The sequence below is a fragment of the Tamandua tetradactyla genome, chromosome 3 (genome assembly GCF_023851605.1).
Source record: "Tamandua tetradactyla isolate mTamTet1 chromosome 3, mTamTet1.pri, whole genome shotgun sequence".
Classification (NCBI taxonomy): domain Eukaryota; kingdom Metazoa; phylum Chordata; class Mammalia; order Pilosa; family Myrmecophagidae; genus Tamandua; species Tamandua tetradactyla.
The window spans coordinates 118133462-118152211 of NC_135329.1; the positions used below are offsets into that span (position 1 = coordinate 118133462).

Here is an 18750-nt window from a genome sequence, read left to right on the forward strand (position 1 = left end):
ATGCCCAGAGTAGAATACTACGTAGCATTTGTAAAAGAACAAATTCTAATTTGTTATTTCTAATATTTATTTCTAATATGGGAAGATTTTCACCTATTAATTTTTAAATTAAAATTACCGTTAAAATGTTTTAATTAAAATTACCATTTTAAAATACAGAACTGCATTACAGGTTTAAAGCAGTATGTTTTTGGTTTAGAGACAGTAGAGAAAAGAATGTTCATTTATAATTGCTTATGCAAAAAGTTATTGCAAATATACACAAAGAAATAATAATGATGAGGACATCATCTCATGGGGAAGGGATAGGGAATAGGTAGATGGAGAACAGAAGTGGAAGAGAAATTTTACTATGTAACATTTTAAACTTTTTTAAATTTTTGAACTAAGGAAAGCATTAACTCTTCCAAGTAAATGAATAAATTTTCTTTCTCAAGTATTTATTAAGGGCCTGCTTTGTACCAGGCACTGTTCTAGGTGCTTGGGACCAGTGAACAAAACCGACAAAGATCTGAACTTCTATGATGCTTATGTTCTCAGACATTAAAAAATGATCATAATATGTAAGTAAATGATGCAGTGTGTCAGAAGATAGTATGTGTTATGGGGGAAAAGATAAACAGGGTGTGTTGGGTTGTTAGTGTCTGTGGGATTGGGAGGATGTGCTGTAATATTAAATAGGATTGTCTAAAAAGTGGAATTTAAGAAAAGACAAAGAAAGTGAGGGAGTTAATCACGTAGATATTTGGAGAAATGATGTTCCAGGTAGAGAAAACAACCAGTGCAAAGACCTTGAGAGAAGAGTGTCTGTAGGATAAATTCCAAGAAATAATAACTTAATAACTTGGTAATTGGAAGAGATATTTTAGCAATTTTTATAGATATTGACAAATTACCCTCCATAGGGTTTGTTTCAATTTACATGTCAAGGATGTGTATAATCAGTGTGTATAATCAGAAGCATGCCAGATGTTTTAAAGAAAAGAGTAAGAGACCATGGTGGCTTGCACAACTTAAGTGGGATAACAGTGGAAGATGAGGTAAGAAAGATAATGATGGCCATTGGAGTTTGTTATAGTGAAGAAATGATAGAATCTGACTTAAATTTTAAAAGGCTCACACTTCTTCTATATTACAAAGAGGCTGATGGGGGAAGCATGGCAGAAACTAGGAGATAATTTACAAAGAGGCTGATAGGGGAAGCATGGCAGAAACTAGGAGATAATTTAGAGAGAATAGTTACTTATACCAGAGAAATATTAGAGAAAGTGGTGAGAAGTAATTTTGGAGTTTGGATCTATTTTAAAGTTAAGCCAACTGGATTCCTGACAGTGTGAGAGAGAGAACTCAAGGGAGAAGGTGTGGAATCATCATCTAGGAAAACAGAAGATTGAATGGACAAGGGAAATGTAATATGATTGTCAGAGAGCATTAAGGAATAACTTGAGTTCTTCATGAATTTAAATTAAAAGTGATACCAGTCAGCATGTTCATAGATTTTTCTCTGCTTCTGCAGTTGAATGGTATAGACCTCATCATGTCTAAAGCAGTAGATCTATGTAATATTATGGACAGAGGCCCTTGTCAAATTAAAAACTAAGTTCCAGAACACTATAGATAGAATGTTCCCATTTGAATAATTTTATAAGGAGGTGTGTATATATATATGTATGTAAATACTATAAATTTGTATATATTTGTACAAAACATATGTATGTTGTCCAAAGGTTTAGCTAGTTTTCATTTAAACAGATGGTAAATGTGTAAGCATCCAGTGATCCTGAGCAAAAGATTTCTGTAATCTTCTCGATATTAACAGTGTCAAATATGAAGTTGGTCTCATTTATGAAACTGAGGTGACAGGTAAGTGAATGCTTTTAAGATACGAATGCACTTCTAAGTGATGGCTGACTTAATCTTTTAAAAGTTAAGCTTAGATTTTATATAGTCTAACATTAAACATGTTATTTTATTTTAACTTAACATAGTATATAAAATTCTTATATGAACTGCATGTGTTTCTGAGCATTTTTTTACTTAAAATGCTTAAAAACCTTAGTGTGTAAGAACTTAAAGAAACCATCAAGCAAATACATATGAAGTATTAGAAGAATTATGGATTATAAGCCACATTGAACATCTAATGAATAAATTTAAAAAGAAAACATGAAAAACAAAAAAACAATATGAAAAGAAAAGAGAAATGCCAAAGGATGTATCAAACATGTCAAGGATGTGTATAATCAGTGAGCTATAGTCAGAAGCAAAGTGGAATTGTGGGATGCATCGGGAAGTACTGCAAGAAATTATTTTGGAGACGTTAGTTGAAGATGTGTCTTTACATGACCCATTATCTGAATTCTCTATAAGATCTGCTTGTACAAAATGCACTCAAAGCCAAAAACAACTCAGAAATGTGATTTTTACTAATGGGTGCTAAATTACTACCTCTGTTTAGTGAGAGACAAATATATAGTGTTCTCTAAAGATTTCAGTCACTGAACTCATTGAATACTGTCGCTGAGAACAAGATTGTGTTTCATTCACAGTGAAACCTGAATTTATAAAAGGTAGCACTTTATCATTATACATATCTAGTAGGAGATTGTGTGCCATGGGTAAAGTTAGTGTGGAGCTATAGTTGCATTCTGAAGTTAAATGGCTCTGTTTCCAAAAGTGTCTTTTCCCCCAAATTCATTTGTTGGCAAAACCTAACTGACCTGGAAGCATTAAGGGCCTACTTGAGTTTATCATGAATTTAAAAGCGATTTATGAATATATGAAACCAATATATATTTTATACTGAAGGGTGATTATTCACTACAGGAAGATTAGTGTGTTTGATTGTGAGATGTTACTTAGATTCCATTCACTGTTGTTTAACAGTAAGCAGTGAATGCATGGGATTACCTTTATACAGTCTGAAAAGTAATGAATTTCAAAATGTATTTGTCCCTAAACAGATCTAAGACAGGTGCATAAAATTTCTAGAATGAGGCATGCAAGAAATTATTGATGGTATTTATCTGTAGAGAGAAGTCGACTTTTTATTTTCGCTTTATACCCTTCTTTCCTCCTTCAATTTACCGTGAGCATGAATTAATTGATATATCTCTGTAACAGAGAAAACTCTATTTGCTTTTTGCTTTATCTTATGATTTCTGAGTTGTATTCTTTTAACCAAGAGTCCAGAGGAGGGGAAGATAACCGTGAGCTGGAGTCAGTAGGATGCATATTTTGGGAAAGTTCGGGCTTGGGATAAGTCTAAGACAGGAGGATCTGGAGAATTGGAAAGTCTTTAAGGAACCAGCATACAAGCAGAGAAGAATGATGTTAGGTGAAAATACAAACCTTGATTGGTCTAGTGTCCTTGTTGATTCTACAAATCTGTTTGTTTTTACTTTTCAATATCCACTTACACTTTAGTTCTTATGAATAGTACTTGAAAATATCTTATAATTGAGAATTAATTTCTATAAAAATTTTCCTCATTATTCCTCTTTAATTGATTAATCAGTTAATTTTTTAACATTTTTATTGTGAATTACAACATATGCAAAACAGTAAATTTCCAAGTACATTTTAACAAGTAGATATAGAATATTTTAAATTTTGGTGTGGTTTACAGTTCCACAATTTTTCATTTTTTCTTCTAGCTGCGCCAAGACACTGGAGACCAAAAGAAATATCAGTATAATGATTCAGCAGTCATAGTCATTTCTTAAATCCTATCTTCTCCATTATAGTTCTCCTTCTCTCTTTTCTTTTTTGTGCAATATATACAAAAACAATAAATTTCAAAGCACATTGCAACAATTAGTTGTAGAACAGATATCAGAGTTTGGTATGGGTTACAATTCCACAGTTTTAGGTTTTAACTTCTAGTTCCTCTAAGGTACTGGAGACTTAAAGAAATATCAATATAATGATTCAGCACTCATACTCATTTGTTAAACCTACCTTCTCTAAACTCCACCATCATCTTTGATCTTTCTCCCACTCTTTATGGGTATTTGGGCCTTGCCTATTCTAACTTCTTCATGTTGGAAGGGGCTGTTGATACTCTGGAATAGGGGGTTGGAACTAGTGGATGTTCTGGAGAGTCTGGCCCCTCTGCATTTCAGGACTTATCTGGTCCAGGACCCATCTGGAGTTTGTAGTTTCTGGAAAGTTACCCTACTGCATAGAACCTTTGTAGAATCTTGTGTAATGCCCTAGGCATTCTTTAGGATTGGAAGGAATAGTTTTGGTTGGGGTTTGGCATGATAGGTAGCAATGTCTGAAGCTTGTGTAAGACTGACCTCCAGAGTAACCTCTTGACTCTATTTGAACTTTCTCAGCCACAGACACCTTATTTGTTACACTTCTTTTCCCACTTTTGGTCAGGATGGCATTGTTGATCCCACAGTGCCAGTGCCATGCTCATTCCTAGAGTCATCTCCCCTGCCACCAGGGAGTCCTTCATCCATGGATGTCATGACCCATATAGTGGGGAGGACAGTGCTTTCACTAACAGAGTTGGGCTTAGAGGGAAAGAGACCACATCTGAGCAACTAAAGAGGTCCTCCGGACATGACTCTTAAGCATACCTATAGATGGAAGAAGCTTCTCTGTTACATACGTAAGCTTTACAAGAGCAAGCCTCAAGACCAAAGGCTTGGCCTATTCATTTGGGTGTCCCTAATGTTGGCGCAGTATCCAAGTTTTCCCCAGTGGTAAAGTTTAATAGCTCCATATTTTTTTCTTCTATCCTTCAAGGGACTTTGCCGATACTTTTTGATTATCTGCTTATTATACTCTAGGATGTATCCATGCATGACATTAAGCTATACATAATTAAAGGCTCTCATTCTTATTCTGGGCTCCCTGTGTTTAGATTTTTAAATGATCTATCCAGACAGGCTGAGTTAGATTATATGCTACAGGAAACTTAGGTTCTAGACAAAATAAACTTTTCTTCCTTTGGTCTCAAAGAGTAGGTGAAGTTCTGAAATACAGACAATGTCTTCCTTGCCCCTGTATCCTGAATTACCTTAATCCCAACCTGATCAGCTTCATTCTTTTTTTTTTGGCATGGGCAGGCACCAGCAATCGAACCCGGGTCTCCAGCATGGCAGACGAGAGCTCAGCTTCATTCTTAATCTCTAAATACCAAGTTATACATACACAAAACAGCCTTTCAAAATTCAGAAATAATAATTACCACTCCAGGCTAAATGTGGCTGCTAAAGAGCTTATAGTCTAGGCCCCAGTTTTCTTATAAGTATTTTCTAAATGAGATCATACAATATTTATTCTTTTGTTTCCAGCTAATTTTGTATCACCAAATGTCCCATAGGTTCATTCACATCGTTGCATGCCTCACAACTTCATTCCTTTTTGTAGCAGCACAATGTTCAATCATATGTCTACACCATCATTCACTAATCTACTTCCCAATCAGTGCATCTTTCAGCCACCTCTATCTACTGGGCTTCATGCATAATGTCCAAAGTCAGCAGTCCATCAGCATTCTCAATTTTAGATAATTTCATTGTTCCCAAGAGAAAGATAACAAACACACTCTCACCAAATAAAAAATACAAACTCTGCCTGACTCTTGTACCTCCCCCCATTAAGTACCTCTGGTATTGCTGCAGTACTGTTGATGTTTTCCTTTTAACATAGCCCATAGCAGAAAAATGCAACAGCAGTTTACCCCTGTACCCTGAAATGATATACTCTTTGCACAAGATTCATACCTTTGCAGTAGTTCATGCAGGAACTTATTTATATTTGAAGTGTTAATTGGTGGAACACCTGAGTCTATGGAATCTTTCAATCATGTTCACCTTCAATATGGTGATATTACTTAGAGCCCCACTAGTGAACCACCTTCACTTCTGTCTATCCTTTACAATTAAGTTCAGCCTCAATAGCTAACTGATCACCCATCTCAAGTTTCTGTGTATCTTTAGGTCCCCTGTACGCTGTATGGTAAGTGGCCCATCAATTTTAATGATTTTCTCAAAGAACCAACTTTTGGTTTTATTGATTCTTTCTGTTGTTCTTTTGTTCTTCCATTCATTTAACTCTGCTTTAATCTTTGTTATTTCTCTTCTTCTTTTTGTTTTGGGGTTGATTTGCTGTTCTTTCTCAAGTTCCTTGAGGTGAACAGTTAAGTCCTCGATTTTTGCTGTTTCTTCTTTTTTAATATAGGCATTTAGGACAATAAATTTCCCTCTCAGCACAACCTTTGCCATATGCCATAAGTTCTGATATGTTGTATTCTCATGTTTATTCGTCTCCAAATAGCTACTGAGTTCTAGCAATTTCTTCTTTGATCCACTGGTTGTTTAAGAGTATGTTATCTGATCTCCGTATATTTGTGAAAATTCTCATTCTTTGGTGGGTATTGATCTCCAGCTTCACTCCATTGTGATCAAAGAAGTGCTTTGAATAATTTTAGTATTTTTAAATTTTGAAGACCTGTATTGTGCCCAGCATATGATCTATCCTGGAGAATGTTCCACAAACACCAGAGAATGTATATGCTGGTATTTTGGGGTATAAAGACCTTTATATTCTACTAGGTCTAATTCATTTATGAAATTAAGTTCTTTGTTTCTTTGTTAATCCTCTGTCTGGTTGTTCTATCTGTAGAGAAGAGTGTTGTATTGAAGTCTCCTACCATTATTGTTAAAACATCTATCACTCCCTTCAGTTTTGCCAGTGTCTGTCTCATGTACTTTGGAGCGCCTTGATTTGGGAGCATAAACATTTATGATTGTTATTTCTTCTTGGTGAATTATCCCTTTTATTAATAATTGTGTCCTTCTTTGTCTCTTATGATGTCTTTACATTTAAAGTCTATTTTGTCTGATATTAGTATAGCTGCTCCTGCTTTCTTTTGGTTACAGCTTGCATGGAGCATCTTTTTCCATCCTTTCACTTTCAATCTGTTTGTATCCTTGTGTCTACGATGAGTGTCTTGTAAGAAGCATATAGCTGGATTATATTTCTTAATCCATTCTGCCAGTCTGTATCTTTTAATTAATAAGTTTAGTCCATTAATTTTCAAGGTTATTACTGGGAAGGCATTTTTTTAATCCACCATCTTATCCTTTGGATTTTATTTGTCAGATCTATATCATTTCCCTCTTTCTCTTTTTTATCCTTTGAATTACCCTTATTGGTACTCTTCAAATATGTGCCCTCCCGCTCCTGTCTCTTACAGCCACAGATCTCCATTTAGTACTTTTTGTAGTGCCAGTCTCTTGTTGACATATCCTCTCAGCCTTTGTTTGTGAAAATTTTAACCTCTCTCTCAGCTTTAAAGGACAGTTTGGCTGGGTACAGAATTCTTGGCTGAAAGTCTTTCTCTTTCAGGATCTTAAATATATCACACCACTACCTTCTCACCCCCATAGTGCCAGTTGAATAGTCTGAACTCAGTCTTATGTGGTTTCCCTTGTACGTAGTAGATTGTTTTTCTCTTGCCGCTTTCAGGGTTTTCTGCTTCTTTTCAACATTTGACAGACTGATTAGTATGTGTTTTGGAAAAGGCCTATTTGGATTTATTCTATTTGGAGTTCATTGAGCTTCTTTAGTTTGCATATTTATGTCCTTTATAAAGGTTGGGAAGTTTTCCCCCATTATATCCTCCACTAATCCTCCTAGCCCTTTAATCTTCTCTTCTCCTTCTAGGACACCAGTGATGCTTTTATTTGTTCACTTTGTTTTGTCCATCATTTCCCTGAGATCCAATTCAAATTTTCCATCTTCTTTGTCATCTGCTCCTTTGTGTGTTTGAAATCAGTTGTCCTGTGAGGGTAGTGCATTCAAGGAGTACAGCTTGGCTTACTTCCCTGTCCCTGTTACCCAGTCATTGCTCTCCTGCAGGCTACTGGCCTCCATTTGGAAAGGGCCGCATTAGGCTGTTTGCACTAGCTGTATGTTCTCTGGTTCTCTGTGTCTCAATTCTTCTGCTTTTTCAACAATTGCCTCCCTATGTGGTGCAAAAAAACCTCCCAGGTCACTTACACCCTGGAATCACTGCCCCAGTTGTTTTTCTGTCACTTCTCTAGCTGTTCTTTGGAGTAGGGGTGAACTGGACCTATCCTATTCTGCCATCTTCCCAGAACCAGGCGATTAATCAGTTAATTTTAAATAGTTGTATCATGTGAGCTGAAAGATATAAGTTAAACACAATATACTGTATTTTTGCTTCACCAAATAGCTAATAAGCTTAATATTATTATGGGGATGGTTATTTCTTCTAGATGAAATGTGTGACTGGAAACAGTTTTGTGATTTTGCTACATTCTTTTATATTTTTAGGTATCTACTTTTTTTCCCCCAAGGTTGCTTGTAAACACCACTTGACTATTACAATGTCTTCGTTTCCCAAGATAGTTTTCTTTATAATCATTTTTCATAGAAACTCTAAAATCAAACTTTTAGTAGCAAAGAAAATATTCCCATGAATTATTAAGTTTTTTATTACCAAGTGCCTGTGTTCTGTAAATTAGAGTAAAAAGAACTTATTTAAAGTAAATTAAAATTTAATTGTGTCTCATTGTGTTTCTACAAAGGATTATTAAACACCCTTATATTTAATATATTTTCCTAATCCAATTGTGGTTTTTAACCCTTATTGTTACTTATCTTTTTAGTAAATTGGCATAAAATACTGTAAATTTTCATTTGTTTTTACCATGAATACATAATTTTTTGTTGCCTTCTGAAACTGATTATATCGACACAATAGTAGTCATATAGGTGAGTTGGCCACACATGACTGTTTTATTGTATATATTCTGTATTGTTTGACATTTTAGTTTCATGCATTACTGAGCAGTACAAATATAAAATAAACACTATTCCCTCTTAATGCAAGGCATTAATTTTTCTTTGCTTTTTAAATTTGCATGTTATTTAATAGCTTTTAATGTGATTTTCATTTCAAAAAGAAAAGAAAACTATAACTAATTTTTTCCAGCTGCAAGCATTAACCAAATTTCTGTCATTCTAAAATAAGGCCTCCAGAGTGATTTTCATACAAATTGGTTGCTGCTGTTATGTTATCTTCTAGATATTTATATCCTACCTATCATCTCTTTCTTCCTCCAGTGTTAGGGGTGTGCCATTTATGAAAGACTACTGAATTTTTGTTTTAATACTTCAAGCATACCCCATGATTTCACACTATTCAAGGAATAGTAGGTTTTATAAAATGATTATCTAGATTACATTTTGCTAAATTACTTAGATCCAATTATATTTTATAGTATTTTTATATTATCAAACAAAACCAATACTATTATGATCTTAAAAAGACAGAATAGATATTTTTAAATTGTTGTGATTTGCCATATATTGAGGTAAAAACTGGAAGCTACTTAGATTTGGTTTATGTTCATACACTAGAATCTAGTAATCATATTATTATATTTTTAAATCAAGGCCTACTCCGTTCTCTTATATTGTTAAGTATGAAGAAAGCAGATAAGTTATAAAAGCTAATTTGTAAGGCTATATGAACATTGGTAATATGGTAAGAATTTAATCCTGTTATGATTTTTTTCTGTGAATATGAAAATGTGGTTTCTCCTACATGTTTTTTATCCTTCTAAATTTTCAGTGGTATCTGTGTTACATTCATGTTCTAAAATATTCTCTCTTTAGACAGTTCTCTTTCATACATGTTCACACATACACATATATACAAGATTATGTAGTTATAAATTCAATATAAACTTTCCCAATCTGCTAAAGTAAATTTCTCTCTTTACCCATGGCAGACTAGCTGTGATCTGCCAGTGGAAGGAGTCATTCAGCAGATCTGCATTCCTGAATAAGCCAGTTAGGAATTCTAGCAAGTAATATATTCAGCTCAAGCCTCCTAGAACATCAGTCTGAGAACCAAATGAAGTCAATATAGATTGTGATGGACTTTGCTGTCGCTTTTTTTTTTTACCTTGTTTCTTTTTCCTCTACTTTTACATGTTTTAAAACTTAAAATTAGTCAGTGTTAGACAGATTTTAGTTTCTTTATTCTTCTGGTGAATCTTGAACTTTGTATTTTCTCCAGTTTCCAAAAGCCATGGCTGTTCACAGTAATCCTGTTACAGTGGCTTTAGATTCATTTATAAACATTTCATAACATAATTTTGAATAAAAATAATTTGAACTTTGGGTTCAAAGAAAAAAATCACAACATTAGCTCTTAATGACTCCTTTTCATATTTGAGTGAATTTTTAAATTTTGTTCTGTCTTCAAAGTAAGGACATTAGACAGTCTAGCACAGGTTTATCTTATTAATTTATTCTTTTCTTATGTTTATTTATCTATAGTAATTAAATATATTCTGTGTTTAGATTTTTAAATGTGAAATATTTGAAGAACTCGCTATGTTCTTCTAGATGTATCCTACAAAGATAGATGTAGTTATTCCCAGTCACAATAGAAATATTTATCCTACTGTAATTCCTCATGCCTGCTTATTTTAAATATTGACCATTTTCTTTTAAAATATAGATTAATTCTTTTACAAAAAATTAATAGCTGCATTATTGAGATATAATTCATACACCATAAAGTTCACCATTTCAAAGGGTACAATTCAGTGGTTTTTGTTATATTCACAATGTTGTACATGAAACATCATTAAATCCAGAACATTTTTACCATCACAAAAAGAAACTTATGCCCATTAGCAGTCACTCCCTGTCCCCACCCCTACCTTTGGCAACCACTAATCTATTTTCTGTCTCCTTGTATTTATCTATTCTGGACAGTTCATGTAAATAGATTCATAAAATATGTGGCCTTTTGTGTCAGATTTCTTTCATTTAGCATAATGTTTTCAAGGTTCATCCATGTTGTAGCCTGATTCAGAACTTCATTCCTTATTATGGCCAAATATTCATTGTATGGATACAGCATATTCTATTTATCCACTTGTCAGTTGACAGGGATCCATTCATTTTTAATCAGGTGTTAATCTTCAGAGATAAGAAATCTGTAATTATGGTAGTATAGTTCAGTGTTTGGTATATTTTCTGTACTTTAAAAGCTTGTGTGTTTTTTTGTTTTTGTATGTTTGTTTGATAGTTGTGATGAATTTAAACTTACCTGTCAAAACTCTTAAAAACATTGTTAAGTCAGAAACACATCTGGCCTCCAAAGCTTTTGGAAGAGAGATTAGGATAATACCTACAGGAGGAAAGAAGAATTTGTTCCTCTGTAGAACAGAATGTTCAATTTATCCTTTCTTCTTGGTAAACATTTACTAGACCTTTTCTTCCTCTTTATAACCATAAATAAAAAAATAATATCCATCCTTATTGGCAGTCATTGTAAGTCTTTTTCTTACGCTCAATTTTTTTTCTATTTTTTAGCCATTTTCTCAATGTTTTGTAACAGGGAGACCTTAAGAATTTCAAAAATGATGTTATTGCTTTTGTGTTACCAAAATTTTAGGAAGTTATATCGTTAAAAATTGCATAATAAACCTTATTAAATATAGACTAACAGTGTTAAGTACACATGATAAAGACATTTAAATCTTTTTTTTGTATTTAATAGTAAATGACCTACAGATTAATTTACTTTGAATTAAATGGGGAAAAATGATTTGACTACAATAAATTTTTAAAATATCCTGTATTCAGTCTTTGATTTTGAGACCAAATGATTATTTAAATGTATATTGAAAAGTAATTATATAACTTCCGATTTCTCCTCTGACATGTAAAGAGCTTGAAAGTTGCAACTCCCATCTTCATAACAAGAAAAGAGTGAAGAAACTGAAGAACAACTCTTCTTGTAGCCTTTGAGAATTGAGGTCACAGAGCACAAGCCACTGTCTCAGAAACTGAAGGGAGAGACAGATACAGGGAATCACAGCTTCCTGGGAGTAGTAGCCTGTTCTGGGGCCGGTGCTGGTAAGAACCCTTAAACTTTAATTGACAAACTGCTGGAAGTTCAAAGAGGACAAGCTTGAGAGTTAAAAACGCTGAGGGTCCTAGTCCTAAGGATTTTTACTTTAAAAACACATTTTCATGAGTTTTATCTCCACAAACTGGACCAGATTGTCGCTGCAAGAGGGAAATTTCCTTGTGCTTTATTGTCTTTTCTTCCTTCTGTTCTCTTTGTTAAAAAGGCCAGTCCTCAAGGGAAACTACTTTATCAAGCCTTGTCTGACCTGGGGAAAGGAAGATAACCAACTCCAGCCCCCTGTAACTTTCCTGTCTCACTTAAGAGGGGAAAAAAGAAAATGTCTGAACAGCATTTATGAAGGGCACAGCCTAAGCATAGGCCACTAAAAGACTGAGCCATAATCATAGGATAATAGAATGTACCTTATCATTATCAACAGTGCTCCTATATAATAACAAAGGAATACAACTGAAAGAACTACAAGGCTCAGACTCTAAGAAGAATTTTCTAGGGAAACCCAAAGGTAATAAGAGAGACAAAAACAAAGAACTAGAGACTATCCAAGCCTCAGTCATCTAAAGTAAACAGTATACACAGCATTACTCATGGCCAAATAAGCATAAACTCTCATACTATCTTAATTCCTCTTACTCAATATCATGTCTGGCTTTCAACAACAACAAAAAATTACAAAAATATGCTGAAAAACTATTTAAAAAACAATCTGAAGAGACAAAGCAAGCAACAAAATCAGAAAGATACGGCAGAAATTTTGGAATTTATCAGAGCAGAAATATAAAATAACTATGGGTAGCATGCTAAGGAGTCTAAATGAAGAATACCAGGGCAGGGGAAACTCTTCAAGAATCAATCAAGAGACATCCGGGCCAAGATGGTGGCTTAACAATGTGCGCATTTTAGTACATCCTCCAGAACAACTACTAAATAAACAGAAACAATACAGAACAGCTCCTGGGGCCACATTATTGACCAGACACACAGCATACCCAAGTCTGCACCAACTGGACCAGCTGTGAGCCCCCCCAGAGCCATGAGTTCCCCAAGCCGTGGCGGCTGGTGCCCCTCCCCCACAGGCTGCTTCCCAGAGGGGAAAGGAAAGGAACTTTACCAGCAGCAGGGACTGAGCCCAACCAAAAGCCAATTGTGGAATTAATTAACAAATTCTGACTACTAAAAATAGGCCCCCAGCTCAGGTGAACCTGGTCAAAGCAGAGGTCACTCATTTTTGCCCCGGTAGCAAGGGGGCAGGGCTGACGGAAAAAGAAAAAAAAAAAAGGAAACAGAGGTTTTGTGGCTGTGTTTCTACTAAGGCTTGACTGCCCTTGGAAACAGTCGCAGGTCTTCTCAGGCTGTAACTGCCACAGGCATAAGCAGAAACAAACTCGTTTGAAGACTTCTCTGGAGCCTGTGACTTCCCCAGCGGAGGGGTGTAGCCCAACTCAGGGGAAATCCCTCTCTCAAGGAATTCAGACACAGGGCTTGGTAATTTGAAGTCATTAAAGCCAGCCTACAACCTCTTCTGTGTCTCTACAATGCCCCCAACAGGGAGAGACTGCCAAAGTTAAAGGTACCACATCATCTTATGCTGGTGGGACCTGCAGGCAGACGAGTGCCACATACTGGGCAGGATAAGAAAAACAGAGTCCAGAGACTTCACAGGAAAGTCTTTCAACCAGCTGGGTCTCACCCTCAGGGAAAACCAATGCAGGTGACTGTTTCCTCCTGATAAGAGGCCAGTTTAGTCTGGGAAAATCTGACTGGGGTCTATAATACCTAAGTAGACCCTTCTAAGTGTGGAGGGAAAAATGCACCATACAAGCAGGGCAAGAAATAAGAAAACAAGAACTGAAAAATTCTCCTCTGTTAAACGAAACCTAAGCTAGAGGTCCAGATAAAGCTGAACTGAATGTCAAAGAACAGATAGACAACAAATTCATCCAGCAAGAAAACCCTAGGTAAAAGAAGTGAAAGCAATCTCCAGAATAAACTAATTAAGGTAATTAAATGCCTAGACACCAGCAAAAAATAAAAAATCACACCAGGAAAATTGAAGATATGGCCCAGTCAAAGGAACAAACCAATAGTTCAAATGAGATACAAGAGCTGAAACAATTAATTCAGAATGTACGAACAGACATGGAAAACCTCATCAAAAACCAAATCAATGAATTGAGGGAGGATATAAAGAAGGCAAGGAATGAGCAAAAATAAGAAATAGAAAGTCTGAAAAAACAAATCACAGAACTTCTGGGAATGAAAGGCACAGTAGAGGAGATGAAAAAACAATGGAAACCTACAATGGTAGATTTCAAGAGGTAGAGCATAGGATTAGTGAACTGGAGGATGGAACATCTGAAATCCGACAAGAAAAAGAAAATATAGGGGAAAAATGGGAAAATATGAGCAGGGACTCAGGGAATTGAAGGACAATATGAAGCACATGAATATACGTGTTGTGGGTGTCCCAGAAGGAGATGAGAAGGGAAAAGGAGGAGAAAAACTAATGGAGGAAATTATCACTGAAAATTTCCCAACTCTTATGAAAGACTCAAAAGTATAGATCCAAGAAGTGCAGCATACCCCAAAGAGGATAGATCCAAATAGACGTGCTCCAAGACATTTACTAATCAGAATGTTAGAGGTCAATGAGAAAGAGAGAATCTTGAAAGCAGCAAGAGAAAAGCAATCCATCACATACAAGGGAAGCCCAATAAGACTATGCGTAGATTTCTCAGCAGAAACCATGTAGGCAAGGAGACAGTGGGATGAAATATTTAGATTATTAAAAGAGAAAAACTGCCAACCAAGAATTCTATATCCAGCAAAATTGTCCTTCAAAAATGAGGAGAGAGAAATTAAAACATTTTCAGACAAAAAATCACTGAGAGAATTTGTGGCCAAGAGACCAGCTCTGCAGGAAATACTAAAGGGAGCACTAGAGACAGATACGAAAAGACAAAAGAGAGAGGTGTGAGGAAGAGAGTAGAAAGGAAGACCATGAGTAAAGGTAAAAAGAAGGAAAATTAGATATGACATATAAAATCCAGAAGGCAAAATAGTAGAAGAAAGTACTATCCATGCAGTAATAACACTAAATATTAATGGGTTAAACTCCCCAATCAAAAGATAGACTGACAGAATGGATTAAAAAACAGGACCCATCTATATGCAGTCTCTACTCAAAGGACATGAGGGCAAGGACACAAACGGACATTTGCTCACCAATGTTTATAGCAGCATTATCTACAATTGCCAAGAGATGGAAACAGCCAAAATGTCCATCAACAGACGGGTGGTTAAACAAACTGTGGCATATACATACGATGGAATATTATGCAGCTTTAAGACAGGATAAAGTTATGAAGTATGTCACAACATGAATGGACCTTAAGGACATTATGCTGAGTGAGATTAGCCAAAAACAAAAGGACAAATACTGTGTGGTTTCACTGATATGAACTGACATTAGTGAACAAACTTGGAATATTTCGTTGGTAACAGAGACCATCAGGAGATAGAAGTAGGGTAAGATGTTGGGTAATTGGAGCTGAAGGGATGCAGATTGTACAATAGGACTGAATATAAAAACTCAGAAATGGACAGCACAATACTACCTAACTGTAATACAATTATGTTAAAATGCTGAATGAAGCTGAGTGTGAGGATGATAGAGGGAGGAGGGCTGGAGGCTTAAATGAAATCACAAAGAAAAATAGACGATATAGATTGAGATGGTGTGATCTGGGAATGCCTGGAGTGTATAATGATAGTGACTAAATGCACAAATTTTTAAAGTGTTTTTGCATGAGGAAGAACAAAGGAATGTCATTACTACAGGGTGCTGAAAATAGATAGTAATTAGTATTATAAAATTTCATCGTATGTGTGAGACTAAATAAAAAAATCTTTAACTGGTACAAAATTTATATTTTGACTAGTACATCTCCTAATATGTAGATAGTTGACTGAACAGCATAAGTACATGGAACCTTGAGTAAGACATGATATTTAGTTGGTTTGTCCAGAGTGATGCCCCGATGAATCCCAGAGTGATTTGATCAGTGAGTGGAAAAGTATTTGCAAAGTCCCCTTTGGGGAATGGTGAGAACGGGGGAAACTTCAACCTTCCCAAGTTGAATTCTTGATATTCTCACAAGTAGTGTGGACAACCAAAGCTATAGGCTGAGCCCCCAGTCTTGGGGTTTGTTCATATGAAACTTAACCTCACAAAGAATAGGTCAAGCCTACTTAAAATTAGGCCTAAGAGTCACCCCCAAGAGAGCCTCTTTTGTTGCTCAGATGTGGCCTCTCTCTCCAGCCAGCACAACAAGCAAACCCACCGCCCTCCCCTTGTCTGCATGGAATGTGACTCCCAGGAGTGTGGACCTTCCTGGCAATGTGGGACAGAAATCCTAGAAGGAGTGGAGACTCAGCATCAAGGGATTGAGAAAACCTTCTTGACCAAAAGGGGGAAGAGTGAAATGAGACAAAGTGTCAATGGCTGAGAGATTCCAAACAGAGTTGAGAGGCTATCCTGGAGGTTATGCTTATGCATTAAGTAGATAGCACCTTGTTATTCAAGATGTAATGGAGAGGCTGGAGGCAACTGCCTGAAAATGTAGAGCTGTGTTCCAGTAGCCATGTTTCTTGATGATTATTGTATAATGATATAGCTTTCACAATGTGACTGTGTGATTGTGAAAACCATGTGTCTGATGCTCCTTTTATCTACCTTGTCAACAGATGAGTAGAACATATGCAATAAAATTAAATAATAAGGGGGACAAAAGTTAGAATAAATTTAGTTTGAAATGCTAGTGATCAATGAAAGGGAGGGGTAAGGGGTATGGTGTGTATAATTTTTTCTCTGTTTTTGTTTTATTTCTTTTCTGTTGTCTTTTATTTCTCTTTCTGAATTGATGCAAATGTTCTAAGAAATGATCATGATGATGAATATGCAACCATGTGATGATATTGTGAATTACTGGTTATATATGTAGAAAAGAATGATTATATATTAAGAATGTGTTTCTTTGTTGTCATATTTTTTTATTTAAAATTAATTAACATAAAAATAAATGAAAAAATCAATCAAGATGATAGAAATAAAAAAACAATGTATAAAGTGAAGGAGGCCATTGATGGGATCACCAAACATGCAACCCAGGAAAGAATCAGTGAGCTTGAAAATATGTCAGTAAGGCTTCCCAAACTGAAATATAAAAAGAAAACGAAGAAAAAAAGCAGAGCAGAATCTCCAAGAACTGTGAAACAATTACAAAAGGAGTAACATACGCATAATGGGAGCACCAGAAAGAGAAGAAAGAAGAACAAGGCAAAAGAAATATTTGAAATAATAATGGCTGAGAATTTTCCAAAATTAGCCACAGATATCAAACTATGGATCCAGGAAGCTCAGAGAACACCAAACAGGATAAAGACTAAGAAAATCCGCACCCACGCCTATGACTCAAACTGTAGAAAACTGTAAACCAAGAGAGAATCTTGAAAGAAGGTAGAGTAAAAATTGGAAAAACAAATAAAACAGTACTCATAGAGGAACAAAGATAAGAAAGAATTCCATTACTTTTTTTTACAAACCAAGAATTCCAAGTCCAGTGAAATTATCTTTCAATAAACAAATTCATTTGTAGTATGTTCCACAATCCCTTGTCTGCATTTCCAATACTAAAAACTCTAAAAGTTTTTGTAATTCATTTGGTGGTGAGCTCATATAGTGGTAAACTCTGACCTCATCTTAACTTGTTTTATAGTAAAACTGATATGAGACTACTTACATAGTCTGTTTTAAAATCCCACTTAGAATGGACATTTATGTCTGCTGTAGAGATAGTAACATATTTGATTTCAGGGTGCTGTCTCAGATCTTTGCAGGGAAGTGAGTAGGTGTTAAATAATTACAGTACACGTGTTATCTTTCAGATCCCTAAAAAATTCCTAATCCCAAAAGATATCTGGCCCCCAAAGGAATTGTGAGCCTATATAATATGTAGAAATTACAAATACTTTGAAGAGGAATGAAGATGATATAGCTATAGAGAATAAGGACCATTAGAGAGGGGCCTGAGTGGTAGCAGTTGGGAAGGTTGTGGTAGAAGAATGGTAAAGGAAAGCTCCTCTGGGAAGTCACATTTGAGCAGATTACTGAGACGAGCTATATAGCTCTCAAGGGAAAAGGAAATTTCTGTCACAGAGAACAGACATGTGACTATCTGGAAAAGGTGTTCCAGTCTAAGGAAAGACCAAGAATCAGGGGTATGCATAGCATATTGGAGGAAGACCAAGAAGGCTACTAAGACAGTAGAATACCCAGGAAGGGGGAGGTTGATTGGCTAGGCAGCCCGAAGGTAACAAGGGCCCCAGTCATCTAAGGTAAGGATAAGGCCTTTGCATTTTATTGTAAATATTGTGGGAAATCATTGGGCTTTAAACAAGGAAGCGTCATAAAACCAACTTTATTTGTAATAATGTCACTCCATCACTTGTGGATAATAAAAATAACCCTCCCTTGCAATGTGGATAATTGATTGTTGTGGTAATAAATTGTGGGGAAAAAATGATCATGGCTATGGATGAAATTCAGAAACTTAGTGGTGACTGGTCACTTAGGTATTTTTTAATCAAATAATATCTTATATCTAGGTGAACTAATATCCCTTGGATATCTAAGTACTGTGCTATGAATTAATAATTAAAATATTGTTAAACTATTAATGTCTGTTGTTTGTCATTCTATATTTTTCTCTTAGCATTAGGGCTGATAAATTAGCCTGGTCACCAGGATG

At 35.5% G+C, this 18750-nt stretch overlaps 1 protein-coding gene across 15 annotated transcripts in view; it reads left to right on the forward strand.

Moving 5' to 3' along the window:
* MBD5 (methyl-CpG binding domain protein 5) overlaps positions 1 to 18750 on the forward strand; it is a 524034-nt gene that overhangs the window by 277348 nt on the left and 227936 nt on the right. The window contains exon 3 of one of the 15 annotated variants that reach the window (XM_077153725.1): positions 11741 to 11928. The exons of the other annotated variants lie outside the window; for them this stretch is intronic. The gene's annotated coding sequence lies outside the window, so the exon portion shown is untranslated. The remainder of the gene's footprint in view (positions 1 to 11740; positions 11929 to 18750) is intronic. 15 annotated transcript variants of the gene reach the window in all.